Raw genomic sequence first — 14,709 nt, forward strand, 5'->3', positions numbered from 1 at the left:
ATATCAATTCTTGACTAAGATCCTACTTAAGAAAGGTGTTAACTACAGATGGCTTATACCAGAAGGTTTAATATTTACATGGCAAGGACAAAGATACAGAATAGACACAACCAATAAGGCAGAAGCATTTTTCAATGAACATGTGAGAGGAAAGGCTGAAAAGACTGAGAAGACTGGAAGAGAAGATCTATTGGTAGACTTGCAAGAGGCATGTGCAGTTGAGATCGAGAAACTTGAAGGTGCGGTAGGTGGGATTCAAACAGAGGAGGGAACTACAGGTGGCGACATTAGAGAACTACGAGAACAGAGATCAACTAGAGCTATAAATCCTAATTATAAAATATAGATATGGAAGAGAAAAAAATGATCTCAATTAATATAAATGGACTTAACTCTGCAATTAAAAGAAGAAAAATGTTTCATAAATTAGGAAAATTTAAATTGGACATAATTTGTTTACAAAAAGTTCATATTCAAAAACAGCATGAACATTTATTGGTGCAACCAAAATTGGGGAAATTATTTACAGCATTGGCAAACTGTAAGAAAAGAGGAGTGATCTTCTATGTTAAAGATATAATTCCAGCAAAACAAATTTATACAGATGACGAGGGAAGAATCTTGAGGGTGGAAATTATGGACAACTCGAAGAAAATGCTTTTAATTGCAATATATGCCCCCAACGACAAACAAGATGAATTTTACAGAAAAGTACACAGGAAAATAATTGAATTGGACTATACTGATATTTGTATGATGGGAGATTTTAATAGAGTTTTAGATCAAAATCTGGACTATAAAACAGAAAAAATTACAAAGATAAATAGAAAACTGCTACCTAAAGCCTTTTTTAAAATGACAGATGAAATAAATCTTAGAGATGTTTGGAGAGAAAGGAATCCTACCAAAAAACAATATACTTTTTATTCAAATAGACATTCATCATACTCCAGAATCGACATGATGTGGGCCCCAACAGAACTGATTTGTAAGGTACAGGAACTTGAAATTGAAATAAGTACCTGGGCAGATCATAATCCAATCATAATTAAATGGAAAGGACAAAGAAAGAGATCCAGATGGACATTAAATAATACGATATTAAAAGAGAAGTATTTTGTAAATGGAAATGGAAAATGGAAAAAGAACTGGCTTTTTTCTTTAAAGAAAATAGAAAGGAAGATACATCGATGCAGAACCTCTGGGATACAATGAAGGCTTATACTAGAGGTTTGATAATAGACTACACAAGAAAGAGAAATATAAAGAAAACACAACTTCTTAAAGGCTTAGAGAATGACTACAAGGCCCTTGAAAAAGAGCTACAGAATTCGCCACAAAAAAGGATATTAAAATAAAAATGGATATAAATAAACACAAAATGGACTTACTGGAAAAAGAGGAATTGGCACAAAAAATTAGAGGAGCTAAACAGAACTATTTTGAAAATGCTAATAAACCAGGCAGATGGTTGACATACATATTGAAAAAAGAGCATCAAAGAAAATATTGCAATTAAAAAACAATCAAGGGCAAATTTGCTATGGAATGGTAGAGAAGAAGAAAATTATACAAGATTACTATGGTAAGATGTATGAACAAGAGAATCTAGAAGAGGGAGGAGTTAAACAATACCTACAAGAAACCAATTTTCCCCAGATACCTAAAGAAATGGAAACAATACTACTGTGTTTCCCCGAAAATACGACAGGGTCTTATTTTTTTTGACCAACAAAATATGGCCTTGGGCTTATTAAAGGGGAGGGCTTATTATTTTTGGGGTGCTTTGGAAGCTGCAACGGAGGACGGATGCTGCTCTGGGAGTACGATCTATGGTTGTATGATCTGCAGCCCACAACTATAGAGCATACTTCCAGAGCGGCATCCGTCCTCCGTGCTTTGAAAAAAAAAACAAAAACCCAAGACGCGGGCTGCACCAGCAGTGGAGATGCCCTTCGCGCGAGTGGGGAGCGGAAAAGCCGCTGCGCAACCCCCCTCTCCAGTCATGCAGAGCCCCATTCATTCACCTAGGGGCATTCCAAAGGCACTGAATCACGGGAGGCGGAGGGCGGTGAACAGGCGCTTGCTTTGCTTGGTGCCTTCCAGGTACTGCTAGGTCGGTCAGCGGCGCTGTACCCGGCTGGAAAGGGGGGTTGTCGGGTGGCTGCTCGCAAGCTTGGTAACCTCATGGCTGCTGCATTGCTGCTGCGACAGTGCACACAGCCATTCGATCCTGAGGCTGTGCCCGGGTCTTTGGGAGCCCACTCGCAAGAGAGCAGCTGCCCAGCAACCCCCCCTCTTCAGCTGGGCACAGCGCCGCTGACTGACCTAGTGGTACCCTGAAAGCACCAAGCAACACGAGTGCCTTTGCCCCTACCTCGTTCCCACGGCTTGGTGCCTTCGGGACACTGCTAGTGGTGCTCTGCCTGGCCAGGGGGGAGGATTGTCCAGGGGGCTTATTTTCAGGGCTGGGCTTATATTTTTGCCCATGTGAAAAATGTGGCAAGGCTTTAGTTTCAGGACAGGTTGTATTTTCGGGGAAACATGGTAGAAAGTAGAATAAATATGGAATTAACTGAAGCACTTAAAAAACAAAATAACAGCAAGGCTCCAGGCCCAGATGGGCTGCCTGCAGAATTCTATAAGACTTTTCAAGATTTGTTGTCCATTCCACTACTGGAAGTTATGAACGAGGTAATGACAGAGAGTAGGATACCCAAATCATGGTCAGAGGCATATATTACGCTCCTACCCAAAGAGGAGGCTGATCTATCACAAATTAAGAATTATAGACCCATCTCCTTGCTGAATTCAGACTATAAGTTATTTGATTCAATACTAACAGAAAGACTTAAAAAATATCTAAATGGTTTTATTCACCCCAACCAAAATGGGTTCTTACCAAAAAGACAAATTAAAGATAACATGAGAATAATTTTGAATACATTGGAGTATTATGAGGCGCACCCTGAAAAACAAATGGCTTTGATCTTCTTAGATGCCCAGAAAGCATTTGACAACGTGAATTGGCGATTTATGTTCTTACAATTGGAAAGATGAATTTTGGCAAGAAATTCACGCAAGCCATTCAAACCATATACCATAAACAAACAGCAAAGATAATGATAAATGGAGAATTGACGGACTCCTTTGAGATAAAGAAAGGTACAAGACAGGGCTGCCCATTATCACTTTTACTCTTTGTCTTAACATTAGAAGTATTAAAGATCAGAGAAGAAAAAGAAATAAAAGGAATGAAAATCAAAAAAGAAGAATATAAATTACAAGCATTTGCAGATGACTTGGTTTTTTATTCTCGAGGATCCATTTGGAATGGCACCTAAATTGATTGAGAGAATAGAGGAATATAGGAATGTAGCTGGCTTGAAAATAAACAAAGACAAAACAAAAATTTTGACAAAAAATATAACATCGAGACAAAAGGAAGAATTGGCAGAAGCATTGGAGATCCAAGTTACAAACAAGGTTAAATGTTTAGGGATATATTTAACTGCAAGATGTAGCACTCTTAAAGAGAACAATTATTATAAACTTCAACAGATTGTGTCTGATCTAATGAAATGGGAAAATTTACAATTATCAATGATAGGGAGAATTTCTACTATCAAAATGAACATTTTACCTAGAATTTTATATCTGTTCCAGACAATTCCAATTAAACTAGGGAATTTTTTTTTAATGAATTAAATAAAATAGTATTGAAGTTAATTTGGCAGGGGAAAAAAGCAAGAATAAAATTAAAGTCGTTACAAGATGCTAGATCAGCGATGGCGAACCTTTTTGGGCTCCCGTGCCAAAAGCGGGGGGAGCGCAGGGGGGTCGTACGCAGGCGTGCAAGACCCATAATGCTATGCGTGCGACCCCCCGTTGCACATGCGCGCAAACACGCCCTGCGCATGCGTGTGACCCCTCCCTTTTGGCAAGCGATAGACCCGTTTTTCACCCTCCCCAGGCTCGAGAAGCTTTCAAGGAGCTTGAGGAGGGTGAAAACAGCCTCCCCCACCCTCCCGAGGCTCTTTGCTGTCTCTCGGACTGCACTGGGGGAGAAGCATTTGCAATTGGTGTCTGTCCCGCCCACCTCCCCCACGGCAGCTTCTCCTTCTTCTGGCTGCTCCAGCATCCCAACCAGAAGCACCACTGTGACAGCCGCTGGGGGTGAGGGGGCGGCGGTGGCAAGTGTGGGCAAGGGTTTCCCTCCCTCCCCACACGAGCGGGCTGCTTGCATGGCTCTAGCCCACGGCTCTAATAAAGATCTGCAGTCCAGAGCGCTGCTACTTCCAGCCGGGATATATTCTGCCAGATCCTTGGCGGCGTCTTTATGCAGGTAGCTCGCCTCCCTGCCAGCAGCTCATCCAGCGTCCCGGCTAGAAGCAGCAGCGCAACAGCTGCTGTTACCAGGGGCGAAGGGGTGGCGGTGGAGAGAAGGGGCGACCACCGCCCCTTCATCCTCTCCCCAACAGCGGCTGTTGCGCTTCTGGTTCCAGACGGGATGCTGGCAGAGAGGAGAGCTACCCGCATAAAGACACCACCAAGGGTCTGGCAGAATATATCCTGGCTGGAAGAAGCATCGCAACAGCAAAGGAGTAGCGATGGCAAGGACGGGCGGTCTCAGGCATCCCTCCCTCCCCTCCCCCCCCACCTGAGCAGACTTCTTCAGAGCTCCAGCTCTGATGAGGATCCACGGTCTGGAGCGCTGCCGCTTCCAGCCGGGATATATTCTGCCAGACCCTCAGCGGCGTCTTTATGCAGGTAGCTCGCCTCCCCGCCAGCAGCTCCTCCGCCAGCATCCTGGCTGGAAGCGGAAGCACAACAGCCGCTGTGGGGAAGAGACAAAGGGGCGGCGGTCACCCGTTCTCGCCACCGCCACCCCTTCGCCCCTGGTAACGGAGACTGTTGTGCTGCTGCTTCCAGCCGGTGGCTGCCCGGTTGCTTCTATGCAAGTAGCCCACTCAGGCGGGGGAGGGAAGGAAGCCCCGACCACAGCTCTACTAAGAAGCGATGGCCAGGAACCCCTCTCTGTGTCTTTGGGCACGCGCGGCCATTGCTCTTCCTGTTACTGGTTTTTGGTGTGCATGCGTGCCAGGAACCAGATCACCAAATGGCCGACACGCATGTGCACCCTGGAAACAAAAAGATCACGTTCCTAGCGTGCGCATGCGCACTGGGCGGCTCCACTTCTGCTTTCTGGCACGCCAATGCGTGTCAAGACCAGCTGGCTGCTGTACCCGAACCCGGAAGAGGAGCTGGAGATGGCTCCGTGTGCCAGGAGAAATGGCTCTGCGTGCCACTTCCGGCAAGCGTGCCATAGTTTCGCCATCACGGTGCTAGATCATGGGCCTACCCAATTGGGAATTATATCACCAGGCAACTAGCTTGATGTGGGTTAAGGAGTGGATAACACTAAGGAATTCTAGATTATTGACTTTAGAAGGACATGACTTATTGTTGGGATGGCATGCTTTTTTATGGTATAAAGGTACTAAAACACAGGGTTATTTCAGAAAGACATTATTTAAGGGAAGCTTTGTTATTGAATTGGGAGAAGATTAAAAAGCAATTATTACTTAAAAATACCAGTCTGGCTATTAACTATTGAAGGAACAAACAGTTAGATATGGTGAAATTTTGAATGCAGAGAGTAAACTCAAATCTATGCAAGAGCTGAAACAGGAAAGAATAGAAATGAATTGGTTTTCATATGTGCAAATGCAATCTAGATATGATAAAGACTGTAAAATGGAAGGTTTTCATGATAAAAAAACTGAGATAAAATTTTGACAGGTACTGATGAAAACGTAATTAAAAAACTATATGGACATTTACTAGAGGTTAAGCTAACAGAAGAACAAGTTAAAGAACCTATGATAGCTTCGGGGAGAAATTTTGGACATGGGATTGAACTAGAGAAATGGGAGAAATTGTGGTCCCAAAATTATAAAATGACAATGTCAACAGCTTATAAGGAAAATTTGTATAAGATGTTTTACAGGTGGCCCTTACCCCCAATGAGAATAGCAAGAATGTCCAAAAACAAATCGGAAAAGTGTTGGAAATGTCATCAGACACCGGGATTGTACTACCACATGTAGTGGACTTGCACAGAAGCTAAAAGGTATTGGACTAAAATCCACATGTGGTTGGAAAAAATGACACAGAAACGCATAGACTTTAAACCAGAGACTCTTTTATTGGGTATTATACCAGATACATACAATAAAGACTTGAAATATTTGATTGTAAATATTTTAATGGCAGCCAGAATTGTATTTGCAAAAAATTGGAAAAATGAGAAAATACCAATGCAGGAGGAAGTTATTCGAAAAACAATGGAATGTGCTGAAATGAGTAAATTGACATTTGAAATCAGAGAACAAGAAGATGAACAATTCTATAAGATTTGGGACTCGTTTTATCAATGGATACAACTACCATAATTTTGAGTTGTAATAATAGAATGTGATAGGACAGCGATGGCGAACCATTTTTGGCTCGGGTGCCATAAGTGGGGGGAGCGCAGGGGGTAGAGTGCAGGCGTTACGCACCCATAATGCAATGAGCGACACCCCCCCCATGCGCGCACTACAGGCGCTCCCCCCATTTTTTGCATGCTTTTTCCCCCCTCCTCAGGCTCCAGAGGCTTTATAGGAGCCTGGGGAGGGCAAAAACAGCTTCCCCCGCTCCCCAGGAAGCCCTCCGAAGGCTTCAGGGACCTTCAGGACACTTCCCTGAAGCCTCCGAAGCAGTCAAAACGAACCTCTGAGCAAACCTGAAGTGACTTCCGGTTTACTCGGAGGGTCGTTTTGAGCACTCCAAAGGCTTGAGGGACCTTCAGGACGCTTCCCTAAAGCCTCCGGAGCAGTCAAAACGACCCTCTGAGCAAAGCAGAAGTCCGTTTCCGAACTTCCGGTTTACCTGTAGGGCCGGTTTTTTTGCACTCCGGAAGCTTCAGGGAAGTTCATGAAGCCTCTGGAGGGCTTCGGGGGGGGGGTCTTTTCGCCCTCCCCCCGCTCCTATAAAAGCTCTGGAGCCGGGGGAGGTGGAAAATGGCTTTAAAAAGGGTGAACTCAGCTGGCCAGCATGCACATGCGCACTGGCCAGCTGACGGGGCAGCGCCTTGCGTGCCCTCACAAATGGCTCCGGGTGCCACCTGTGGCACGCGTGCCATAGGTTCGCCATCACTGTGATAGGAGATATTATAAAGACATATTACTTTTATATAGATTTGATAGATTTATAACAAAGTAATGGAATATTGGTATATATATGAATTGAATATTTAGAATTTTTTGTTTAAAATGAAGAAATAATAATTGTAGTTTGAATATGATAAAGAGGTATTTATATACATTTGATAGATAATTTATGATTTTACATATAACTGAAAGTAATGATACACAAATATAAAATGTTGCAAGAAACATCAGAATAAAATAGATGATACTATAAAGATGTTATTATTAAATAGATTCACAATGATGTAACAGATAGTTAGCATACATATGTATTTAATCTTTAGAATTCATGTTTAAAAGGAGGAAATTATAAGAGTAAACTGAATATATGATCTACAATAATCAATAGAGGTTGTTCCTCTATCCTGGTCCTATTAGACCTCTCGGCGGCTTTTGATACCATCGACCATGGTATCCTATTGCGCCGGTTGGAGGGGATGGGAGTCGGAGGTACCGTTTTGCGGTGGTTCGGCTCCTACCTCTCCGACCGGAGGCAATGTGTGTTGACAGGGGGACAGAGGTCGACCCCGAGGCCACTCACTTGTGGGGTGCCACAGGGGTCGGTCCTCTCGCCTCTCCTGTTCAACACATATGTAAAGCCGCTGGGTGAGATCATCCGTGGTTTTGGGGTTGAGTATCACCTCTACGCTGATGATACTCAGCTGTATATTTCAACTCCAAACCACCCCAACGAGGCTGTCGAAGTAATGTCCCGGTGTTTGGAGGCCGTCGGGGTCTGGATGGGGGACAACAGACTTAAACTCAACCCCTCCAAGACTGAGTGGCTGTGGCTACCGGCACCTCGATTCAGCCAGCTGATTCCATCGCTGGCCATAGGGGGCGAGCAATTGCCCCCTGTGGAACGGGCGCGCAATTTGGGCGTCCTCCTTGATGCCCGGCTGTCAATGGATGACCATGTGGCGGCCGTGGCAAGGGGGGCGTTCCACCAGGTTCGCCTGGTGCGCCAATTGCGCCCCCTACTGGACCGGGATGCCCTACGCACGGTCACTCATGCGCTGGTGACGTCCCGCCTGGATTACTGCAACGCTCTCTACATGGGGCTGCCCTTGGGACGCGCCCGGAGACTGCAGTTAGTTCAGAATGCAGCCGCGCGGGCTGTGATGGGGAGTACGAGGTACTCCCACATAACACCTCTCCTGCGCGAGCTGCATTGGCTACCTGTGGTTTTCCGGGTGCGTTTCAAGGTGCTGATTACCATCTTTAAAGCGCTCCATGGCACGGGACCTAGTTACTTGCGGGATCGCATCCTCCCACATACATCCCTGCGGCCAATACGCTCACACAGGGAGGGACTTCTCCTGGTGCCATCCACTGGACAATGCCGGCGGGCGACACCGAGGAGTAGGGCCTTCTCTGTGATGGGCCCAACCCTCTGGAATGACCTCCCCCCCGACATTAGAACCACTTCTGACCTCCGCTCCTTCCGGCAAAAACTGAAGACTCACCTGTTCCGATTAGCAGGCCTGGCATAATTCAACTGTCCCTCCTGGCAAACGCACTATATCTGGTTATTTTAGGGGTTTTTTAATTCACTGTATTTGTTTTTAGGGGTTTGAACTTATTTTAATCTGCTTTGTACAGTTCTTTTAATGGCATTTTAACCTCCTCCATGTCAACTGTCAACTGTACATACTTAATTTTATTGTATCTGATATATTTTGTATGAACTGTACACCGCCCCGAGTCCCTTTCGGGAGAGGGGGCGGTCTAGAAGCATTAAATTAAATTAAATTAAATTAATATACTAATGTACATTGGGTTGAAAACTGATTTTATATATAACTGAAAGCGGTGATGCACAAATGTTTGCTAAATAGATAATGTACCACCGACCTCCGCTCCTTCCGGCAAAAGTTAAAGACTCACCTATTTCAATCAGCTGGCCTGGCACTTTCTTAGTTTTACCTCCCGGGATTTATTTATTTTAATTGGGTTTTAAGGGTTTTATAGGCTTTTAACGTATTATATTTATTATTCGATTACAGTCTCATAACCTTCTTCACCAGTATTAATTTAATTGTTTATGTATGTATTTTACAATGTATTTTAGTGACTGTACACCGCCCCGAGTCCTCTCCGGGAGAGGGGGCGGTCTATAAGTGTGAATAATAAATATAATAAATAAATAAATAAATGTAATTGATCTTTTTTATGTTATATGCATTTTTTGCTTGTTTTAAAATAAAACTTTTTTAAAAAGGGGGGGGGTTATAAAGATGCTACGCTCCAGTTCTCGGGGTTTGGGAGAGGCGGACTTGTCATTTTGCTTGCAAGGCGTATCTCCCCGCCCAGAGAAAGACACTTGCATGTTGGGGAGGAGGAAGAGGAACTGGATGCTGAGGCCGGGGCTGCTGGGAAGGGCTCCGGGGGAGACCCGGTGGGATTTCCTCCCGAGACCTCTGCAGAGAAAGACCTCTCCTTGCTCCGAGAACAACGCCGCTCGTGCACTGGCATCTTTTAGCCGCCTCTCGCTATTGTTCATTAGGAGTGCACGCGTGCGTGCACAAACTCTTTCGCCTCGGCGGGGCGCTAACATGGCTGCGCTCTGCGGCGGACTGACAGTCCCTTCCGTCCCGCTGCAGACCCCCGGTTGGCCGTGAGGAGAAGCGCGAAGAAGCTCGGCGTCTTGGCCTCCCGTGCGGCTGCTGTTGGTACTGCGCTGCCGGCGCCGCGCCCTGCCTCGGCTTTCCGCTCTCCGTTCCGCCTCGTTTGGGACTGGTCGCAAGCGGGGCCGAAAAGTTGACGCCGCCCGCGCAGGTAAGCCAGCAAGCAGACAGGCGGGGCAGGGCGGGGCGGGGGAAGAGAGGGTCCTCTCCCTCTCACCCTCGGCACTAAATGGGCTGGTAGCTGTAGCTATAGGCGGGGGGTGGCGTGTTGCTTTGGGAAAGGGAAAGGCCTCCTCCTATCCGGGAGCAGCGTCAGATTCAGGCTTAGCCGGGGTGTAAGTCCCTTCGAGGCCGGGAGTCAAGCGGTACCTTAAATAAACCATCTTGTCTCTGCAGCAGAGACGGCGAGAAGAACGATTTAATTCGCCAGTCGCTGCAGCCGGGGTGGTCTCTCCTCCCCCCCCCCCCCCCCGCTGCCAGCCTTGGAAGAAAAATAAATGAGTGGACCTTGGTGCCCTCTGGGCTTGTTTTCTTGGAGACGTTTCATTACCCTTAACTAGGTAACATCTTCAGTGCTAGTATAAGGAGCGCTGTTTGCTGTCAGTTTATATTCTGTCAGTTTATATTCTGGTGCCTTGCCTGTCTGTATGTGTGTGTGGGGGTGTCTTAGAGATTCCTTGGTTGGGCTGTTTACTGATGGGGTAATGAAACATCTACAAGAAAACCAGCAAACTCAGAGAGTGTCAAGGACCCCTGATTTCAATCCTGAGCTACAATTATTCTCCTTTATTGGAGAAAAATAACTGTGAGTTGGAATAACCGGGCTGCCCGAGTCTTAACTGGAGAAGATGGGGGGAGTTTTATCCAACTGCAAAAGGCACAGTTATGCCTGGGAGGAGTAGGAACCTGGCTTCCTGTTTGGAAATGCTAAAGAAAGTGTAGCGTGAATATTACTTGGATCTTGGAGTCCTAGTGGACAACCATTTAAATATGAGCCAGCAGTGTGCAGCAGCTGCCAAAAAAGCCAACACACTTCTAGGCTGCATCAACAGAGGGATAGAATCAAGATCACGTGAAGTGTTAATACCACTTTATAATGCCTTGGTAAGGCCACACTTGGACTACTGCATTCAGTTTTGGTCACCACATTGTAGAAAGAGTGCAGAAAAGAGCAACAAAGATGATTAGGGGACTTGAGACTAAAACATATGAAGAACGATTGCAGGAACTGGGTATGTTTAGCTTAAGAGAAAGAAGGACTAGGGGAGACATGATAGCAGTGTTCCAATATCTCAGAGGTTGCTACAAAGAAGAGGGAGTCAAACTATTCTCCAAGGCACCTGAGGGTAGAACAAGAAGCAATGGGTGGAAACTAATCAAGGAGAGAAGCAACTTAGAACTGAGGAGAAACTTGCTGACAGTTAGAACAATTAATCAGTGGAACAGCTTGCCTCCAGAAGTTGTGAATGCCCCAACACTGGAAGTCTTTAAGAAGATGTTGGATAGCCATCTGCCTGAAACGGTATAGGGTTTCCTGCCTAGGCAGGGGGTTGGACTAGAAGACCTCCAAGGTCCCTTCCAACTCTACTATTGTATTATATTGTATTTTACAAACAAATGGGAATTACAGCTCCTGTACAGACTTACTGTAGTTGAATTCGGTAGGGCCTTTCCCCAGATACTCAGATGAGGTCTTACTCTTTTAAGTGCTGCTGGATTAATGTTAAGGGTCTGTGTTTAGACAGCAGTGGAAGTTTTCCTGCTCCTTTTCTACAGCTGCCCAGTATTTGGGCTGATTCAATACTCTGGAACAGAGGAGGAGAAATTTTATCTGGAATAGGTTAAGATTGGGCATCCTTGGATACAAAAATGGAAAGATTTCAAATGTTGCTTCTTTATCTTCAGTTCTTGTGTATCTTACTTCCTGGGCTTGTGAAAGAACAAATAAGAAATAAGGGTTAATAATGGAGTTTCTTTAAAAAAAACAGCCAATCTGTACACTCATATACAGATTCTACACAAAAAACCCAAATAAGAACAAACACAATAAATGAGTTTTACACTTAATTATTTTCACCTATTAATTTACCCATTGCCAGCGAGGTTTCCTATACCAACCAAGATTTCACCCTCAAACCCAGATTTCACACAAACGATAACAAAAAACTGATAACAGTCAGTTTAAACTAAGTTATTTTTACCTATTTAATGCATACAATATAATTCAACGTAATGTGTAAAAGAACTTAGATTTCATTAAATATTAAAATAAAAAGCTATAAACCCAGATAGTGGAAAACCAGCATCGGCAACCCTGAGGAAAGGTATTTTCATAATTTTGTGTGACTGTCACTGAGATAGGTTCTGAAGACAAATATACATATATGTGTTGTTGTGATCTAGATTAAGGCTTGGTGTATGCAGGGAATAATGTTGGAGGAAAGGAGGAAAACACTAAAATTTATTAAAAGTTTAATTTTTTAAAAGTCAATTCACTATGGCAGCTATAACCCTACCCCTTTTTACACATACCATATTATATGTGTAGTCAGCAAAGAGGTGGAGTTAAATCATGTAATTATGGCTGTCATAATTATTTTTTGACCTTTCCATGAGGTTAAATCTGATTTCAAATGAAAAATTGATTGTGGTTGGTATGTTGATTATTGTAATTTCATATAAGAGTACCGGTATTTATAAATGTTCTTTCAGATCTGTTTAGCAACAAACAGTCTCAAGAATTTGACTTCTTTTGGACAGGAGTGTTAACCCAAATTTTGTGGAAACACTGTTTTATAATTAGGTAAGATGATTTTGAATCTGTTTCTGGCATATTTTGCTTGTAAAATCCCCCAAATCAGGTTTATATAATCAGTTTTGATAACAGAACAGAATAACAGAGTTGGATGGGACCTTGGAGGTTTCTAGTCCAACTCCCTGCTCAAGCAGGAGACCTTATCCCATCTCAGACAAATGGTTATCCGATTTCTTCTTAAAAACTTTAAGTGATGGAGCACCCCCAACTTCTAAAGGCAAGCCATTCCACTGATTAATTGTTCTGTCAGGAAATTTCTCCTTAATTCTAGGTGAGTTCTCTCCTTAGTTTCCAGCCATTGCTCCTTGTTCATTTTAATAATTCATTTTGGTAATCCGTTTTGGTGGCATGATTAGGGAAAAAAGGCAGTCATTGAGAGAAAGTTCTGATGGCTTCTGTCTTAAATTCCTACAAATCATTATAATAAATCTAGCATTCTGTATTTGTGAGAAACAGCTTGTTATTAATACTTTCAGCTTCGATCTTTGCTTGTCTTTTTTAAAAGTATAATTTCAGTATGTCTGTCTTACAGAACGCTTGATCCTGCTTGGTTTTGCTGGCTTGAAATTATCATCTTGTTTTCGTGGGTCCCCCCCCCTACATATTAATATAACTTATTACAAGGACATTAAAGTGAAAAGTAAGTGTTCATTTATAAGGCAAACAGAGACCTGGAGTGATAGAAAATTGATTTCAGTAATCTGACTTTTATTCAGATGCCGATTGTAGAAATAAAGACCTTTTTAAATTAAATTTTATTTTATTAATAACAATCCTTATCAGTTTTAATATTTTGTTCATGATACAGTTCAGAGGTGATATGCAACCGGTTCTTACCAGTTCGGGTAAACTTGTAGCGGCGGTGACGAGGCTCCGCCCACCCGCCCTGACCTAATGCGTGACCTTCTGTGCATGAGCAGAAGGCAGTGCACATGCGCAGAAGGTGGTGCGTGCGAGTAAAGTGTGAGCATGCATGCACGCGCTCACATCTGCGAACCGGTAGCAAAGGCAAGTGAATCCCACTACTCATACAGTTGACCGCTATCTGTGTGGAAGATTCTATGAAGTAATAATTCACTTGATTTATGCCTGCTTGCTACAGGGATGTTGATTTCTGGATTATAAAAGACTTTCTTTTGTCAAGACTAATTTATCTTTGAAACAATGAACTAAAATAGGACAAATATGTTAGAGCTAGATTATTTTTAACCTCCAGTTTTTAAAACTCTGCACCATACTGTATCTTAGTATTTGTATTTCAGCATATATGTGCAGTTTGTTAAAAGTCTAACCTTATCTTGCAAGAGATTTTTTCTTATTGCCTGTTTAGAATAAGGGACTTCCTTATTATAAAAATATAAGCTGCTCAAAAGAAAATTAGAACTAAATTTATGCCTTAAAACATGGGTTCAGATTTCATTTTCAGATGGAACCACAGACCATAATTATTAATAATAATGATACTATTAACACACTGTGTTAAAATTTGGAAAGTTACACATTCTGTGCTGATAAACATGGAATGTGTAATAAGTTGGCTGTGGCCATGACTATGGCGAGTTGTTCTAGACCAGTGTTGGTTCTGAAAATAGTTCTGTACCTCTGCCATGGTTAGGATGTTTAAGAGACTACATTTTGCTACTTACTCCTTTTCAATTGCTGCATTGTGCCAGGATCTGCGGTGAGTTAGCATGATTGTTCTGATTGTTCTCTCTTTACCTATAGCTATAAGAGACTCTAATATTGTAAACATAACAAATGTGCTAATAAGTATTCAGAGAAGGAATTATCTTGAAATATCAGTATTTTGAGGATAGGATGTAAAGTGCCATCTTCCAATATCTATTTGACAATAGTTATGCCCAAAAATTTAAATATACTTTTGATGTCATACAGGCAACTTTTAAACTTAAAATGTTCACAACTCCATGTGCAAGTACAAATGTAGATCAGTTCAGTCATCATTATAGAGCAGAAAAGACTCATAGGCCATCCTTCCTTTGCCAGTCACTCT

General features: G+C 43.2%; 1 protein-coding gene across 4 annotated transcripts in view; it reads left to right on the plus strand.

The window, feature by feature from the left end:
• Window positions 1-9,593: 9,593 nt before the first annotated feature.
• Window positions 9,594-14,709, plus strand: part of TCP11L1 (t-complex 11 like 1) — a 44,863-nt gene continuing 39,747 nt past the window's right edge. For 2 of the 4 annotated variants that reach the window (XM_081936171.1, XM_081936168.1), the window contains exons 1-2: window positions 9,594-10,031; window positions 13,228-13,335. The gene's annotated coding sequence lies outside the window, so the exon portion shown is untranslated. Of the gene's footprint in view, window positions 10,032-10,419; window positions 10,441-12,592; window positions 12,684-13,227; window positions 13,336-14,709 lie in introns of those variants that run through there. The other 2 variants (XM_081936169.1, XM_081936170.1) reach the window with 2 other exon arrangements.

This window comes from Natrix helvetica (assembly GCF_964273705.1).
Source record: "Natrix helvetica genome assembly, chromosome: 1".
NCBI classification, from domain to species: Eukaryota; Metazoa; Chordata; class Lepidosauria; order Squamata; family Natricidae; genus Natrix; species Natrix helvetica.